Here is a 20,172-nt window from a genome sequence, read left to right on the forward strand (position 1 = left end):
TGTATCTCCTTGTGTACAAATCCAATTGAAGCAATCTACCTCTCATGTTAAAGCTTGGGATGTGTACTATAAATATTCCAAATCTCATGGCTAAACTCATTCATTTGATAGGTCAAACTGGAGCTACAAACTCACTGCTCTAGCACCTATGTTTTACCCCTTAACTACTCTTTACTTTAATTCTTTTTATTTCCTTGACATACATAACTTGGGCTTACTCTTTCCCATTCATTCTCATACATTTCTATTCATGCCATAAACATTATAATTAAATACATAGCATCATTGGCATCCATAACATAGTTTATAAAATAAGAGAATTATACATTCATCAACAGTCTCATCCATTAACAAGAATAATTCTCCACTTACTTCTCCTTGCTTCTCATGCCATTATTGCCCATCGTTGATTGACCTAAATGGTTGGTTAGGGAGGGGTGAGATTCAGAGAAATCTCAGTAGCAAACATTACCACGTACATGCACGAGATGGATGCTAGTGTATAGTATGTAGTTTTCTATAAACTTAAGTTAACTAGTGACATGCCATCATGCTTGGTATAAAAATGCATGGCCATGGGAACATATTAAAAACAGCATTTCCAGTAACAATCATTATGTCACAACATCATTCAAACAACAAATACAAACCAACACATGAGTATACCACATCAAGCACATAAAGGGTAAGTTTACTACCTTACACCTCAAGCTTTTCTCTTGCTTTTCTTTTGATTCCCTTGACTTCTCAACCATAAGGGCTTTCAGTCAACATCATCAAACATCCTCTTGGATGTTCCAAGGTCCTAAACATAATCACATTGGTCATACAATCCATTAGGACCAAGAGATTATATAAAGTTCAAGACTAACCTTCTTGAACCTAACCCTTTTCTCTTAATTTTGGATTGATGTTCTAGCTTTGTAAAATTATTCCCTATCATTTTGATAAAATTTAGACAGCACTTCTCCTTAGGAAAATGAATTCCCAATATCATCAAACTATCATACAATCAACATATAACTACCATAAACTAACATAGAGAAGTTTGGAAGCCTTACCTTGGTTCCAAGTCACTTCCCCTCTCTAGAATTCTCTTCTTTCTCTCTCTAGTTTTGATTTTGCAAGAGTTTCCCCTCTTAAAATGGTCTTGCATGAAAATGAACTATGGATAGGGGGTATTTATAAGCTTCATACTTTTCATAATGCCACACATGCCCTTCTTGAATAAAAGCTCATCTTAGCCCTCCATTCAACCACCCTTCCATGTGTACACATCTTAAGCAACATAGCCTAAGAAGCTTGTAGATGCTTCTAGAGATTTCTAGTTCCCTTTAGGTTCTTTTATACTCTTCTTGATTGCTCTAGATTCTTCTAACAACTTGAACAATTCCTTTCATGCCCATTCATTAACTTGGCATTAAAATAGGGAGGAAATAAATGGAAAATTCGTGCAAAAATATTTCCTTAATTATTTCTCCACCTATCAAGCCAATCTTGCACCGTATCGGATACTTTTCAGGTCCTGACTTACCCTGTACCACCGGTACAACTTCTTAAAATTCTGGCCAATAAAAGGTACATATATAGTGCCATCTTAGAGGAGAATAGATGAAAATAATTAGCTCTACTGACAGGCTACTTAACCTTACTGAGTCACACAGTAGAGATTTCACTATAACGGGTAGACAAAGGACTGTCAAAAATATTCCCTTACTGCGTTCTGATTTTTATGCTGTCCATAAATATCTTCTGCTGACTCAGCATGATGGCTCGTAGGTATCATGATTGCATTTGGTGACTCAGCATGATGAGTCATAGGTGTCATGATTACGCTTGGCGACTCAGCATGCTGACTCAGTACCGTCATGATAGCCCTTAGATATTTTCTTTGGTTTTATCTCCTATTTAGGGGACAAAAATTATTTAATATTTGACTGGAGCATTTTATTCAATCCAGAGCTCCAAAAATTCATCCAAAAATATCATAAAATTCCTCATATTCTAGAGAAAATCTGTGAATTTTCTTAGATCATAACTCAACCTGTAGCCCCACTTAAAAATCACTCTTTAAAATGCCCTTTTTCGGTATAACTGGATTTTAAGTATTCTTAAAGCCATTTTGCTGGTCTTCTAGGGATGAGACTAATTTTATAATTTTCTACAGTGTTTTAGATCATACATCCCCATTTTACCATAATTTTCTGAGGTTTCCTTATGACTCAAACAATTAAATCTACCTCTACATCTCAAACTGAGCTATAAACTTATAAATTCCTTTTAAGTTATCTCAGGGGTATTTTCATCATCTCTCTTTACAAAAGAGCCTTAGAATATAATTTCCTATTTTCTGGGATTTTCTTAGAATTTTCTATATGCTTTCCATTTTTACCCCTGATGGTCATAACTTTCTGAATTTATGGTTTTACCCCTACTTAGGCTCAACCTCATAAAACCATCTTTTTAAGACTTCTAATTTAACCTTTGGTCTGTATCTAGCCTCTTTTCTCTTTCTGGACTTTTGAGACTTTACTGGAGCCTCTAACTTTGATTACACTTTAGCCCCTTAAAACTTTGACTTTGCAGTTTAGTCCCTGAAACTACTTTAACTTCCTTTCTCATCTTTGAAACTTTTGCTAAAAAGAGGGTCAGGTAGCCTATCCAATTCAGGCTATTTCTGGTACTTCTAGGCCTAAAAATCGGGATGTTACACTTCGCCTTATGCAATGCTCTATAGAAAGAACCTTTTTAAGCTACCTTTACATGTTTTTCAAGCAAAATAATTGCCTTTTAATCTATCTTCATTACATCAAATAGTTTTTCTCGAAAACCATGCCCCCATCCTTGAACTTTTAAGCATACTTTATTTTGAAAATGATTTCTCTAAGACTTTATAGGTACTTTTAAGATCTAAGCATGTTCCTAAGTGATTATTTTGATCTTTTTAATTATCATCATATGGGTTGTTTTTGTGATAAGTGTCCTAATGCCTCGTGACTAATGCATATTGATTGAAGCTTCTTGTATAAGCAATTGAGATATGAAACCCTTATTGGAAGGATATCCTTGAGCCTTAATCCCTATTTTGAGTGATTATTCATGTGGTTTACATTCTCTAGAACTTGTTTTAGCTCATGGTCAAAATTACTTGTGCATTTATGGTTTTGAATATGATAGAGGCATTCTTTTCTACACCTTTCCACCCAGACACAACCCACAACCATCTATCCATTGCTTAACCCTTTTGATCCTTCACTTCCTTCATTTCGTCCATCATTTCGAGTGTTTGAACCATAATGTTAATTAAGTTAATTTCATCTTGATAAATACGACTTACTAACCTTCGTGGATTTTTATTGGGAATTTTAATTTTTTTTTCCCTAAAAGAAAGGGAACAAAGAAATGTTATGGAAAAAAAATGCAAAAAGAACAAAAAGAGTAAACAACTACTTTTTATATACATAAATAATAGTAACAAAATAAAGTTGAATAAAGTATTCCCATAATGGTAGAAGGTTAGGATCTGAACTTCCTTGTTTAAGATTAGATGATATTTAACTCACTTTTCTTTAATTCTTGACACTCGATTTCATCATCTTCTATTCCATCTAGCCTTTCCATCACTATAATCTTAAAAATCCTCTTGATTCTTTACATGAATGCTAAGTAGTAGTGAAGATTTTAGAGTTATTATAAGCTTATGGTAGAATGTTTAGTGTCACATCCATTAATATGGCATTTAGGAATAAAGATATTCCTAAATATTTAAAGGCCAAAAAGGATAAGGAGAAATAGAAAATTTATGGTGGAAAATAATTATTATAATTTTCCAAGTTGATTATGAAAAGTTTGACTAATTAAGAAAAATTGGTCAAGAATAATTATGAAAAAATATTTCCAACCCTTAGAAAATTAAGAAAAAATAAGGAAAATGTTCCTTGAGAATTATATGGGATTATAAAATTGGTTTTATGACCAAATTACCCTTAGAGAAATTACAAAGGAATTTAAGGGTGATTTAAGCCAGTTTAAGGTCCTTTATTTAGAAAATTCCAAATAAATATTTGGAAGGAGAATAAAATCCAAAGAAAATTTTTATGATATCCCAAGGAATTATAAGAGATTATGAAATTAAAATAAGACCCTCAAGTATCCAAGATTTTTCCCAATTCCTTTGAAAAGTGGAAAAATCACTAAAGAGAAGGAAAATAGTTTTCTTTTTATTTAATTATTGGGAAATTAAATTTGAGACAAAGAGGGTAATTTGGGAAGATAAAAATAAGGAGAATAAATTATGGATCTAAAAGAAAATAATTACAGAGGTCAGAATACTGTAATTATAGAAAAGAAGTTAACCCCGGAGTCAAAGTGCACCGATAAAGCAAGACTAGAGTCTTGCAATTCAAATGGTTCACAATTGGCCATATGTCAAGCCACTAATGGAAAGAATTTAAAGTTTCCAAGTGTCAAGCCACCAATGGAGAGGATCTTGACTTTTGAAATTAATTTCATTTGGCATTAAGTTAATTAAGAGAAAGGATTAAGATTAAGTAAGCATTTGACACATGGCATAGCATTAAATATTGGTGGTTGGGATATTTTGTGCACTTAATGAGCTCCTCCTCCCCCATTTTTCTGAATATGTTTCGGCCAAGAGAGAGCTAGAGAGGAAAAGGAAGAACTTCAAAGGGAAACCAAGGAGAAAGGCATCAACTTTAAGCATACAAGTGAGAATCAAGGTTAGTTTATGGTTCCAAATGGTTCCTTGCTTGTTTCTCTTGAGTTGTATGGTTGAAATTTCTGGTTTTCTTCCTTCTTTAGTGCTAGCTGACATCTATAATAAGTAAGGGAGGAAGTTTTATTGTTCAATCTTGCTAGAACACTTCAAAGCATGATAGATCATAGTGGTTACAGGTGGTTGTAGGTTGATTTTGGAGTGTTTTCTTTGTTGTGTTGCATGAGGTCCATTTAGGCCAAAGCAAGAGCTGAACCCTAGGATGTGTTTTTCAAAGTTTTGAGGCTTCCATTGTGTTCAAAATGAAAAATGGTGTAGGGTAAACCTAAAGAACAAGTGTTAGAAGCCATAGAATCAAAGTTGAAATTTTTGGATAATGAACCCTTTTGGTTCGGCCAAGCAGAAACTGGAAGAAGGGATTTTATTTTGTTAAATCCAAGTAGATAATTGGAATCTACATGAAAAATCATGTAGGAATGAGTCAAGATGGAATTTTTAGGGTTAAGGAAATAAACTCTAAAATTTAAAGAACAAAGGTGGAAGCTTTAAGGGACAAAGGTTGTCCTTGAGTTATGTTATTGATTTTTATGTGGAATGGTTGATGATTCTTGCTACCCTTTTTATGGATTGCCATGTTAGAGTTTGGCATTTGTGGAAGCAAGAAAGAAGAACAAGAAAATCAAAGAGCATTGGATCAAGATAGTAAGATTTAATTGACCTTAATGTTGAGTGTTGCATTGATTGCTATGCAATTTCATGTGCTATTATGTGGTTGAACTAAATGATGATGATGATGATTGTGTAGCTATACTCCTTGCTTTATGTGCCTTAGCTATTGCATGTTAGAGTGCTACATATATGAGGTAAAGTAGTTCTTCATTAATAGCAAAAGGTTGGAATGCTTGTAATTGATGCATGTTGATGTTTTGGTTGATTGATCTTGCTACTGGGATTTCATTGAAATCTCATCCTCCATATGTAACCTAATATTTTAAGGACTGAATCATCAAAAGGGAGGCTATAAATCCAAGGATAAATATGGTGATGAACCATAAGGAAATATTTGTATTTGGTTATGTATAAGTATCTATGGTTGGTGCTGTAATCCCTAAGCAGGATGCCAAATTAGGGCCACGTTTTAGTAAGTTACCAAACGAATTTCTACACGAAATTTGATATGCTTAAAGTTGACATCATGAGATTCAGATTGATTGGAAGCACGTTAACAATAGCTAACTACACGATTTTTAATGATTTTTCAAAGTTAAGGTTCAGAATCTGAAAAAAGGATTTTTGCCAAATGGACAAAGGTGACTTTCACAAAAACCTGACACTTTTTAAAATCAAATTGCTTCATAAGATTATTTTTTATTGAAAAAGAATTCAAAGATATTTTTATAGAATTCTAAACCACTCTATTTTGATTTTTCTAGATTAAGTTATGAATTTTTTAAGTTGAGCCAGAAAACAGGATTTTTACTCGATGAACAGTAAAAATATGAAAATCAGTGTTTTTCATGGATTTTTGAGTCCAAGACCATCCAAGGTGGTCTAAAATGGTTTTAATTAAACCCTAAGTGGATCCAATAGTAAGGTGTGACATTTTTGGTATCAGAGCGGAGGTTTTGGCATAGGATAGAACGCTCTGCTTAGTTAATATGTCAGTTAAAAGGAAAATTGACATATTATTGCAGGAGAATACTACCGTCTATTTATTGGATGGTTCGGTTATTATAATATAGGACGGAGGAGAATGGCTTGTTGTGGCCGTAATAGTGACTCAAAGGGTTCAATTAACCAGAGGACACCAGGAGAACCTTTCCCTCAATGGTTCGATGAGGATGAGGACTATAGCCTTGTAGCAGATTTCTACTATGATACCTTATGGGAGAGTAACCCTCCACCTAATATAGTCACAGTTGCTTCCAATGATCCTCAAAGGATTGAGGTCATTGAAATATCTGATGATGATGAAGCTGGACCTAGTAAAGTCAAACTACTTCTAATTATAAAAGAATTTCACACCATAAAGGACCTAGACAGGGATTTTAAGGAGAGGGGCTAGTACATTAAGACTGATGAGAATCAGAATGCCCATGTATACCTGAGATATCTGGAGGATGTCTGGAAGCTCTACCATTATGTAACTAGGGAAGATGCTACCCCTAGAGATGATGGACTAGATATTAGCATTGCTTAGAGTACTCCCTCAGACCCGGCTTTAGAAAAATGGTGTGAGAGACATTTGTAGTCGCATGAATAGTGCTAGCTTCAACGATCTCATTGATGCCCTTGAGATCTTTGTAAGGAATACATTTCCTTGAGTAGATGCAAAAGACTAGATCCTGATAATGACAGATATGCTCCTGTTTATACCCTGATGGAAGAATGAATTCTATCGTTTGTATCAGACATTAGGACCTGATATTGAGTTAATGGACCCAGAGCCTTAAGAGCTTCACTATTTCCCATTTTGGGTAGTCAGTTGGACTTTTATAGCATTGATATAGGACTTGTATTGTTACAGCTAACCATAGTAGGTTAGCTTGGCATGTTTGATGGCTATGTACATTTGTAAGATGGCTATGTATGTTGAACTATATTGCTATGACTGATGATTGATGCTTGAATGCTATTTTGTGAATGCATAGGTTGTTAAATGAAATCCAAGGATGTTGTTTATTTCTTGTTCCTTAGATATGCTATTCGTTTAGTTAGCGAATTGGTTAGAACCCAATGAAACGCTTTGCCGGAGAGACCCTCAGGACACGATGTAAAGGTCCCTCCCGATCTGCTACGATTAATTTTGGATCACTTAGAATCGTAATAAAAGGCTATTGAAGGGATGAGGGTAGCACAGGCTAGCCAGGAACAAGAAAAAGACGCCGTAATAGTAGCAGCGGTAGTAGTGGCAGTGGCTAACCTTGATAGGAGGCAACCAGAGGAAGAAACCTCGGCAGCACAAGCAACAGAGCATTGGCCAGATCAGCAATGCCAGCAGTAGACCCTGACAGCATCCAACAGTGGATGACTAGCTTTTGCAAGCACAATCCACCATCCTTCGATGGAGTGATTGACATCCAAGTAGCAGAGGATTGGATTAATCGCTTGAAAAAGATTTTCAAAGTTCTGGACTGTCCAACTAAGCAGAAAGCCCAAATGGCTATTTACCAGCTAGAAAAGGATGTCGATCACTGGTGGAAGAATACCGAGATTCTTCTGGATGCTCGGAACACGAGAGTGACATGGGAAGTGTTCCTAGAGCAATTCCATGAGAAATATTTTTCTTTTGGATGCTCGGAACACGAGAGCAACATGGGAAGTGTTCCTAGAGCAATTCCATGAGAAATATTTTTCAAGGCCAGTCAGGGATGAAAAGGAAGCAGAATTCCTAACCCTGAAGCAGAAGGATAACGAGTCATTTGATGAGTACTTAGCTAAGTTTAGATGTATTTCTCACTACTTCATTTACCTGCGTTACCGAGATGATGAGAGGTGGATAACCAAAAAGGTGGTCAGAGGACTAAAGTAGTCCTTAAGGGAGATGATTGCTCCTAGGCAGTTTGAGCACTTCAACATTGAGGATTGCCGAATTACGAAGAACAGCCTAAATCATCATTTGATGATTGAGCCTACTCCTAAGTTAGAGAAGGGAGATCAGGGTGGCACTTCTTATAATGCCAACAGGAAGAGGAAGAGGCTTTGGGGCAACCAAAAGAGTAAGAAGGGAGGCAAGCCACTAAATAGCAAGGAATGCCCAATTGCGGCAAGAGTCACGGTGATAGAACGTTTATGGTCGAGAAAAATGTTTGCTGTATGTAACATCCAGACTTTTAGGCCTAGAAGTATCAAAAGTAGCCTGACTTGGATAGGCTACCAGACCCTTTTTGAGCATAAGTCCCAAAGATGAGAAAGGAAGTCAAAGTAGCTTCAAGGACTAAACTGCAAAGTAAAAGTTTTTCAGGGGCTTCAGTATAATCAAGGTCAGCGACTCCAGTAAAGTCTCGAAGGTCTAGAGAGAGAAAAGAGACTAGATATAGGCCAAAGGTTAAGTTAGAAGCCTCAAATAGAGGATTATATGAAGTTAAGTCCAAGCAGGGACTAAACTGTAAATTCTGAAAGTTATGACCAACAGGGATAAAAATGGAAGAGTACACAGAGAATTCCAAGAAAATCCCAAAAAAAAAGGGAAATAATATTCTAAGGCTCTTTTGTGAAGAGAAAAGACGAAATACCCCTGAGGCAGCTTCAATGGAATTTATGAGGTTATTAGCGGTAAAAAGTATACCATTTGAGGTAATTATTTAAAATAGCAAGAGACCTAAAAAAAATGTATATAAAAATGAGATTAAATGGTTAGAAGGTTGTACTAATTTATAAAATTAGTCCCGCAACCAAAAGGCCAGTGGAGTGGCTTTAATAAATTAAAGAGCCGGTTTTGCCGATAAAAGGGTATTTTAGTAAATGAATTTTATGCAAGGCTTAAAGGAAGTGTTATGGCCTAAAAAAATTTTATAGATACTCTCTAGAATTAAAGGGAATTTATGGATCTGACAGAAAATAATTACATAGGCCAGAGCACTGTAATTATAGAAAAGAAGTTAAGCCCGGAGTAAAAGTGCACCGATAAAGTGTTAATCAGAGTCTTGCCTTTTACTTGGCCCACAAGTCGCCACTTGTCAAGCCTTTAATGGATGGTAATTAAAGCTTTCCAAGTGTCAAGCTACCAATGGAGAGAATCTTGACTTTGGAATGTAATTATATTATGAATTAAGTTAATTAAGAGAGAGATTTCAAGAAGGCTTAGGCATTTGACACTTGGACTTTCATTAAATGTGGTAGATGAGATATTTTGAGAGCACTAAGGAGCTCATCTCTCCCCTAAATCAGATGGGAATTTCGTCCAAGGCAAAGAGAGGGTTTTGGAAGGAGAACCAAGGAAAGCTATCAACTTTGGTCATCAATCAAGGATTCAAGGTGAGATCTTGGTTCTAGATGTGTTCTTGTCTTGTTTTCCTTCTCTTTTAAGGTTGAAAAATCTGTCTTCTCTCCCTTTTGATGGCTGGTTGAAATGGTTGATAAGTGGGGAAGGGAGTTTGGTTGTTAGATCTTGCTAGAACACCTCAAAGCATGGTAGATCCAAGTGGATCTATGTGAAAATTGGAAGAATTACGTGCTGATTTGATACCTATTTTGAATTAGTTACTGTTCATATCTGGTTCTAAAATTTTGCATGCTTAAAGTACACTCTGTGAGCTTTAAATACATGGGTATCACACTTCATTTGGATATGTGTACGATTTATGGTGATTTTTCAAAGTTAGGGTTTGAAATCTGGAAACAGTGTTGAACTTTTGGGAGAGTTTCAATTTCCGTACAATTATGGTACTGTTAGGCATAGAATTGGTTTCTGAAACTATTTTTCCTTTAAAGTTTACTTATGGAGATTTCAGTGAGACTTGGAAGCACTCAATTTGGATTTTTATAGATTTAATTATGAATTTTCAAAGTTGAGCAAAAATTCTGGAGTTTCTGCGTGAACAGTACCGCGAACCAAAATTTCCAGATTTGGTATTGTTGAATCTAAGGCCATCTAAAGTGGCCCTAATTGACAAGAAATGAATCTTAAGGATGGGAAATGATAAGATTTATATTAGAAAAGTTAGAAAGAAAACCCTAAGACTAAGAGAAAGGGTTGAGGTTCAAGAAAGCTAGTCTTGAACTTTATGTAATCGAATGGTCCTAATATATTGTGTGATCATTATGGTTATGTTTAGGACCTTTGGAACATCCAAGAGGATGTTTGGTGATGTTGACCGAATGCCCACATGGTTGGAAAGACAAGGGAGTCAAAGGAAAAGTAAGAGGAAAGCTTGAGGTGCAAGGTAGTGAACTTACCCTTTATGTGCTTGACATGGTATGCTCATGTGTTGGTTTGTATTTGTTGTTTGAATGATGTTGTGACATGATGATTGTTACTGGAAATGTTGTTTTTAATAGTTAACTTAACTTTATGAAAAACTACATGCCATACACTAGCATCCATCTTGTGCATGTATGGGGTAATGTTTGCTACTGAGATTCTCCTGAATCTCACCCCTCCTTAACCAACCATTTAGGTCAATCAATGATGGGCACTAATGGCATGAGAAGCAAGGAGAAGAAGTGGAGAATTATTGATGCTAATGATTGAGATTATGTTTAATGTATAATTCTCCTATGTTATAATTATGTTGTGAATGCCATGTATTTAATTATAAAGCTTATGGCATGTATAGGAATGTATGAGCATGAATGGGAAAAAGTAAGCCCATGTTAGGTATGCCAAAGAAATAAAAAAAATTAAAGTAAAGAGATGTTAAGGGATAAAAAGTAGGTCATGGAGCAGTTAGTTTCAAGCTTTAGTTTGATCTATCATATGAATGAGTTAAGCTACAAAATTTGGTATACTTATAGTGCACATCCCAAGCTTTAAAATGAGTAGTGAATTACCTTATTTGGATGTATATACGAAGAGATATGAATTTTCAAAGTTAAGGCGCAGAATCTGGAAAGTCCAGATTTTACCAAACGAATAGTAATCTTAATCCAATAAACTGTACGTTTTCAATGAGGATGAGTTTAGTTGAATGTTTTTCCCTTAAAGAGCATTGAAATAGCTTTCTGTAGAATTTTTGAATACCTCCATACGATTTTTCTAGAATTAGTTATGATTTTTCAAAATTGCACCTGTAATCTGAAAACTGGACAGTGAAAATGGTGAATAAGTGAAACATGAGAAGCAAGGAGAAGAAAGTAGAGAATTGTTCATGTTAATGAATGATATTATTATTCAATGTGTAATTCTCCTATTATGTAATTTATGTTGTAGATGCCAATGATGCCATGTAATTAATTATAATAGTTATGGCATGAATGAGAGTGTATGAGCATGAATAGGAAAGAGTAAGCCCATGTTATGTATGCCAAAGAAATAAAAAGAATTAAAGTAAAGAGATGTTAAGGGATAAAACGTAGATCCTGGAGCAGTGAGTTTGTAGCTCCAGTTTGACCTATCAAACGAATGTGCTAAGTCATTAGATTTGACAGACTCATAGTACACATTCCAAGCTTTAAAATGAGAGGTAGATCACCTCAATTGGTTGTGTACATAAGGAGATATGAATTTCTAAATTTGAGGCATAGAATCTGGAAGTTCCAGATTTTATGAAATGAACAGTAATATTTATTGATCAAACTATACAAATTGAGCAAAGATAAGTCCAATTGGATATTTTTCCCTTAAAGAGCATCGAAATAGCTTTCTGTAGAATTTTAGAACACCTTAATACGATTTTTATGGAATTAGTTATGAATTTTTGAAATTAGACCTGTAATCTGGAAATTAAATAGTAAATAGTAACCTGAGTAATTATGTTGAAATTTTAAATCCGCGGGCTTGTGTCGTGATCTGCTTGAACCATAATGGTTATGAATACATACTCTAAGAAAAGCAAGACATTTTAGTAAGGATTACAATGAATAAGAACCTGAATTTAAGATATTTTAAGGTTTAAATTTTTCTAAGTTAATGCCATAAGATATGATTCCAAATGGTTCCAATTGAGGTAACATATAGTCTAAAGGTAAGGTGTGACAAACATAATGGTGAGTTGAGATGTTATGTATGTGGATACTTGATCAAGAAATCATGTTTAAGCATGTGATATCGGATTGAAATAGTCCTATGAGGTTAAAACGGGAGAAAAGTCAAGAAAATGCATGAAAAAGGGATAAAATGACCCTAATGGTGCCTCATTATCACACCAGCGAAATTCTGGCCAAGTGGTTAAGATTGTGGCTAAAACTTGGCAGACTTGTAGATTATATTTTTTAGCTTTAAAACAAGTGGTATTTCATCAAATTTAGAGTTTGGTACAAAAAGTTATGTCTATCCAAAGTTAGGCATAAATTCTGAAAAATTAAAAAAATTACCATATGAATAGTACAACTTTGTGTTAATTCTGGGACTGATTTACAAGGCTGGATACCAGTGAGTATTTTTTTTCTCTAAAGATCATATTAATAGTTTTGAACAGAACTTAGAACTACTATATTTTGATTTTTCTAGAATTAGTTATGATTTTTCAAATTTTGACCTTGGTTAGGGTTATATGAATAATAACCCAAATTCAATAAAATGTAAATTTCAAGTTTTTCCAACCTAATACAATAAAAATTAGTTCCAAATGATCCTAATTGAGATATCATATGGTCTAAAAGGAAAGTATGACACACGACCTCTCCCCCTCTAAACTTTCGTCTCGACATACATACTCTAAAGAAGATTTACGAGCATCAACAGTGAAGGCCAAATGGGGAGATGAAGTTGAAGGTTACTGGTTCATTGTGGTCAACAGGTTCTACAAGGCCTGCTCCTCATTCTTTAGTCAGGTTATGGTGGTGAAAGGTGGAGGAAGATGATGATTTTGAAAGATGGAGTCATGATTGTGGATTGATGGAGGAGAGAGTGAAGTCAAGAGAGTAGGAGTGGATGGATTAGAGACAAAGTTCACATACAGAAGTAAAATTCAAAACCCAAACATCACCATGTCACAAATGCTTCTTGCTCTTTGATTCTCACCCCCTTTCTGTTATATTGATTTTTGGTATTTCTTAGGAACTAAATACTTTCTATTTCCTTACGATTGTTTCCTAAAATTAATTGGATTTTGCCTTTTTGTTAACTAACAAAGATCACGAACACTAAGATGGTACGGTTCTTGCTTTATAAGACTCGATTTAAGCAATGGATTTCTTTGGCAGCCTTGGAAACTTGTGCATAGTGAAGATTAATGGATTCCTTATGTGATTTTGACTAAACTTTGACAAGAAAACGGTTATCCGTGCTAAATAAATGATGCATGATTTTCTATCATGAATGATCGATGGGTTTGCTTGAAAGGAAAAAGATTCATTGACAGCATTGATTATTATGCAGCTTTATCTGATGGATAACTCGAACACTTGAAGGAGCTATATATAGGTGATATTGAATTAGATAGCTCCTTCCTTTGAATGGAAAAATTTCGGATGCGGCTATGCTCTGTGGTTATATGAACGTTGTAATTATTTATTCAAGACTTGAAGATCATTTTCATATATTGAATGCGTGCCTAAAGCTTTTCATTAGTGGATAGAGCATCTGTCACATCTCAAAAATTTCAATAGGGAGTTAAAAATTAGGATGAGTGCCAATATAGAAAGTAGACAGATGAATGAAACAACTTTTGATATGAAACCCCAACAGGACTTAGGCCAGTAGTTTTAAAATTATCAGTCTAAAAAGGTAAAAACAGAAAAATATGAGAAAATTTCTAGAAAATTTTCAAAAAAATAATAAAAGTGTGAATTAGAGGTTTTAGGTCCTTGATGGAGGCCCTAAAGGTGAAAATCATGTAAAAATGAATTATTATGAAATTTCCTGAATACGAAGGTTTTTTTAAAAAATAGAGGAAAATCAGAGAAAAATAATTATTCTAATTAGTTTGAAGCTTCAATAATTCCAGAAAAAATATGGATTAATTATCTAAATATTTTTTTTAATTTATAAAATTATTTTTGGACCTTGAAAGCACAATAATTAATTTTAGAAAATTTATTTTCTCGTAGTTATACTGATAGAAGCCCAATCGGAGAAAATTCAAAATAAATAGTTAGAGGTGGAGAAAAATTCTAAAAATTTTCAAATCATATCCTTATATTAAAAAGGGATTTTTCATGAAGAGAAATAAATTTTTGGAGGCCTAAAAAAATTATGGAATGTTACTAGTGAATAGTAACCGATAAAGTTTCAAAATTGTTTGGGATTGTGATTTGATTTGTGAGCTATTTTTTTTGGGCCATCCTAAACCATAAGTGGGCCCCACATTGGGCCTAGGAGAGGCCTAATTTTGTGCAGTTTCTAGACCCTTCAATTAAATTGAAATAAAGCCCAATTTTCATGTAAAAATCTTGAAATATTCTAGCAAATGGACACATGGCTTGATCTAAATGTTTCTTACACTTAATGGCAGCCAAGTGCCCCTCTTAGGTGGCACTTTGGTCATCCAAAATGAGGGAAAAATGAAAGAATATTTTGCCTATAAATTCCCCCTCAAAATACCAAAGATAAGTAGAAATTGGGAAAACTAAAGGGAGGTTCAGTCCATTTGAATTCTAGACTTGTAAACCAAAATTCTTGAGTGATTTGGGGCAAGGAATTAGCAAGCTTTTGTCAAGGAATCATCTGAGATTAAAGCTTGTTTTGCTTAGGTTTTTGCCTAAAAATCCAATGAGAAATGTCGCCCCAATTTGTTCTAAATGCTTGGCCGTTAAGAAAATAGAAACCTTAAATATGATGTGGAATAAGCATGCTTAAGTGTTGTATGGATTAATTTTTGGAAGAAAACCAACTTAGGGTTTCGTATACACAAATTCGGCCAAAGGGGGTTTGTGGTGTAGGAGTTTGTTTTGCTATGATTTGATGATTCCAATGGTTTTAAAATGTGTTTTTGTGTGGGAATATACTAAAGGAAAGTGTTTAAAATCGTTAGAATCAAAAATAGAATTTTAGGAACACCTATGCCCCCTATTCAGCCAAAATAATTTGAAAGGGAAGGAGTTTGATTTTTAAAAATCTAATTAGATATTTGAATTCTACATGAAAAATTGTGTAGGAATGAGCCAAGAGATTATTGAAATCAAAGGAGGAACAATTTTGTTAAAAATCAAAGAAAAAGGAAGGAATTAAGTAGGTTTAATGTGAAGTATTGTATTCAAGTTGTATAATTGTTAATATAGCTTGTATTTATGCTTGGATTAATAGGCTTTGAGAAGAGAAAACAAGGAGAATCATATTTCCTTAAGGAGACCAAATTGTTCAAGTATTGAAAGGTAGCATTAAATTATAATTTGAGTATTTATCTTGCTTGTTTAATGTGATTATGTTAGTTGCTTAAATTGAGGAACTTGTGTTGTGATAATGGTTGATTTGATGACCTTTGATTGTGCTTTGGCCAAATGCATGTAAATATGTTAATATGAAAGTGTTGATATTCCTCTTTGGGTATGATGCAAGACATAATTTTATGTGATTTGAGGATGTCTTGAAGTTCTAAAGCAAGTCACATTATATCTTGCTTGATTTACATGAGAATTATAGTTCATTGCTACTAAGATTTCTATGAAATCTCATTCCCTTCCATGTTAAATTATGCATCAAATAAGAAGTGGCTCATCATTGGATAAGGGCAAGGAATTGGTGTTGGGCTAAAGGAGCATTATGGATTTTGTGATGACATATGAACAAATGTAATATTTTGGTGAACTTTATGATGATGTTGTAATGAATTTTAGACAATGCCCTTTTTGTATCTATGTTAATATAATGTTCTGTGATGCTAGAAATATGAATGATGGAATGCTTGATTGGTATAGTACATGGAAAAAGGAAAAGAAATTCAAGAAATAATGAATTAGGGGAATAACAATGCCTAAAACAAGGGCAATCTTGTGTCACATCAAATAATGAGCAAATGGACGAATTTGGACTTGAAATTTGGTAGGATTATAGACCTCATTTTTAGCTTTAAAACAAAAGGTAGATCACTAAATTTAAAGTTTTATGGCAAGAGATATGCCCTTTCAAAGTTGGGCTAAAATACTGAAAATTCAAAAATTGACCAAATAAACAGTGCAACTTATCAAATTTTTTAGCTTTGTTTCAGAAAGATATGAGGCCAATGAGTATTTTTTTTTCCTTATAGAAGGCATGACAAGCTTCAAATAGAAATTGGAACCACTTAGTTTTGATTTTTCTATATTTAGTTATGAATTTTCAAAATTGGCCCAAAATGCTGTGAACAGTGAATAGTAAACCGAAAATAAAATTTTAGATTTGAATTTTTCTCATACCTAAGGCCTATATAATAATCCTAAAGGGTTCCAATTACTATATAATAAGGTAATAAAGGAGGTATGATAGCATCTACCCCAAATTTAGAAACCCATTAAGTGCATTAATAATCATGCTCATGAATGCAGTAAAATAAAAGCTTTCAAAAGTTGGTGTCATCAGATGTGTGGGCATCATTATATTTTGTTGGGGGGAACTACTGGAAACTATTTTTTCTGTGAAAATGACATGTTTGCTAAATGCATGGTGTCATTCATTTTGCAGCTTCTGATTTTTTTCCCTCTATTCCTCACCAATTAGAATATTTCAGTTTTTGGTTTTTTTTTTTTTAATTTCTTGTGCTTACTAACTGCTTAAGAATTCCCTCTTAGTTTACTAAATTGTCTACTTTTGATGATATGATTGGATGGTCAAAATTGAAAATAAAAGGGAAGTTTCTGTCTACAGTAGCACCTAGCAAATATTCATGATTTAAAGTCTTGATAGCTAAAAATCCTCAAATCTATTTATTCAATTACATTGGTTCTATATTATCTAGTTTAATTTAGCTATTGTTTTCCTTTTGCTCTTTGATCTTTTACACATCTATTTTCCATTGGATTTTTTATACATTAAATTGTAAAAACTAAATATCTATCATCCTGAACTTGATTTGTTAAGAAAATGTTCAAAAGACTATACAAGATAATGTAAAAACTATGCAAACTTACTGATGAATCTAAAGCGTGTTTCTAGTTAGATTTATACACTCTCATGAAAGTAAACTTATTAAAGGTAAAATATTCCATTGAAGTAAAATTGAATTCTCTTATAAAATAAGAATGAAGTTTCCATGTCTTCTTATCTTACAGATCCTTATTATTTTGAATGGAGTGGGCTTTTTATTGGCTAAGGGACGACGATGATATCAAGGGCTGGAGCGCTTCGTGTTTCTATAGGAGCGGCTATAGATATGAAGGATAGAGTATATGAACTTCTATCTTTTCATAACAAGACTCACCTCTTTTCTATGCATAATATTGTATTGCATTAGTTTTTTTTTTTTTTTTTGGGTAACTTTTCTATTGTTGCTTCACATATTGTGATTGTTGTGGCATGTTGGCATGCTAAAGTCTTGATATTCATAATTCATTCCAGGACTCTGTAAAAGATTCATCCTTTATTTGTTCTTTTTAGTAAGTATATTTTAGTAATTTAATATGTTCTTTTGCCCTCCTTTCATCCCTTCTTTTGCCTACAAGAATAATATTACTAGGATAAAAGAGATAATAGGGAGGAAGGAACAAAACAATATTATTTTTCTTGTATTTTGAAGATGACCTCTTCACCTCTGATCCTATAGGTTTCATAATGTCATACATGTTTAGATTGAGATCAACATCATCTTATAGATTGATGTTGCTTATTTAATTTATACAAGATCTTATTGGATAGTGGTATGGCCTTGATTGTAACTAATTAGTGGGGTTGAGAAGCCATAGGATTTTACATGGAGGTTGTTGAAATTTCTTCAACTTCTTTTGGATTCTTAGTTTTAGTCTATCTCTTTTTCTGTCGGGGTGAAAATAAAGAATAGTGGCTATTGATTTGATAATTAGTTCTCTAACTTTATGGAAGATTGATGCTTGGATCTTTTCACCATTGGTTAAGACAAGATAAAGAAAAGGCTTTTACATTGGTTGACTAACAGGACAATAGGAATGCTATTGCATGTTAATTTTCCCTAGCACAACATTAAACATTTTAAGTGATGCAACATTCAATACCAGCGGCTAGGATGAGCATGAAGAGTATTGACCTTTCTTCTTTGGTGATAAGTATTGGCCTTTTTAGAAGCCTTTTGTTTGGCTTTGATTTCTGCTTCACTCATTTTAAATGATTTGTATGACATGATGTCAATTTGAATCTGTTTCATGTTGGAATGCTTGTTCTTTTAGCATCTAATAGCCAATATGCTAGTTCCCCTTGTTTGTTTCTTAATTTAAAACATGAGTTTGGTTTGGTGACAAAATTCTTTAGGGTCCGTTTGGATTAGTAGTATAAAAAGTAGCTTATTTTTAATTGATTTTTAGAAAAGTAAGATTGGGTAAAAGTTAAATTGAATAAGGTGAATTATGTTTGTATTGGAGTTTAAAAAATTTAGTTTGTAAAAATTAGATTGGGTAAAAAAGTTGTTTGGATTATGATTGAATAAAAGTAATTTTGTTTGTAAAATTACCAAAAATGGGTAAGAGTTTTAATAAATAATGAAACATGATAAAAAAATAAATTTACATAATATAATAAATTTAGATTAATTTAATATGAAGAACTGAAATTTAATGAGTAAACTAAATTTTAAAACATTAGAGAAATGATAAAAAAAATATTGTAAATATAAAGTGAAACATGCATAATTCACATTCATAAATAAATCTGACAAATAAAAATTTAAAAAAATTATGATAAAAGGCAATTAAATTAAAATTAACTCAAGTCTTAAATTAGAAATGAAAAATACCACCCAGGATCTCAAACTATGATTCAAGATTTTGGCAAAAAAAAAAAAACTATGATTCAAGATAAGACAATGGAAGATATCAAGATGACAAAAACAGCAAGAACAACTAAAGCCTCCACGAGGCACTGGCAGCCTTTTCCTGAGTGCCATCGTCTATAAGCTACTTCTTCAAAAAAGCTCCCTCCCTCAACTTATTTTCAATCGTGCGTTTTCACTCTTTTTAGCCCTTAGGCATGGTAGCCCACAAGCTGTCCCAAACAAGCACAAATTTTTGAATCAGGCTTCTCGTCAAAATAAGCTACTTATGGCCCATCAGAAGCTCTCTTAAACATGCACTTATTTGCAGGTGGTCATTAATCAATGGAGCCTCAAGATGAGATAGGATGCCAAACTCTAGAAAAGCCAATGCTTTGCATCAATAACTATCGCTTTGTCAAAAGAGCTACTATCATGAATATATGTTCAAAGTGTTACAAGGACATATTGTTGAAACATGAAAAATTGTATGCATTTCACTAATCAATATGCATTTTGCTAGTTCCAGTTAAGTGAGGATGGTTTGTTGTCTTGTTTAACTTGTATTGTTATAGTCCTCTTGGTATACTTCACTTCTCTTAGTTGTTTCTTAATATTATAATTGATATTGGATGATTTCGTTTATTGATTTTTTATATTGTTTCCAATCCAAAACAAGCCTTATTGCCAAAACAGAGGTAAAAAGTCCTAAATTTTACCTTTGTTTTGGGTAAAATAGACATTAAAATTAAAGTAAGACTTTTTACTTCTATTTTGAGTAAAACAAACATTAAAAATATGTTTTTTTATGCCTATTTTGAGCAAAACAGATGATAAAAGTGCCTCTTTTCACGTCTGTTCGAAATAGACGTAAAAAAATGATATGTTAGATATGATTAGTTTTGATGATGTCAAATAATAGAGCAAAAAGTTTACATAAATTATTTATCTCATATTTTGACTAACTATCATACTTACTATCTTGTG

General features: G+C 33.4%; 1 long non-coding RNA gene across 1 annotated transcript; it reads left to right on the forward strand.

Annotated features, from left to right (window-relative positions):
• The first annotated feature begins 9,626 nt into the window (after positions 1 to 9,626).
• On the forward strand, positions 9,627 to 19,147 carry LOC114754175 (uncharacterized). Its single transcript, XR_003741126.1, has 3 exons — positions 9,627 to 9,636; positions 12,233 to 12,240; positions 19,053 to 19,147. It is a non-coding gene; the product is annotated as an uncharacterized LOC114754175 (long non-coding RNA).
• The last annotated feature ends 1,025 nt before the right edge of the window (positions 19,148 to 20,172 follow it).

Source organism: Neltuma alba, unplaced genomic scaffold, assembly GCF_004799145.2.
Source record: "Neltuma alba isolate B1F8T4 unplaced genomic scaffold, ASM479914v2 tig00010095_pilon, whole genome shotgun sequence".
NCBI lineage: Eukaryota > Viridiplantae > Streptophyta > Magnoliopsida > Fabales > Fabaceae > Neltuma > Neltuma alba.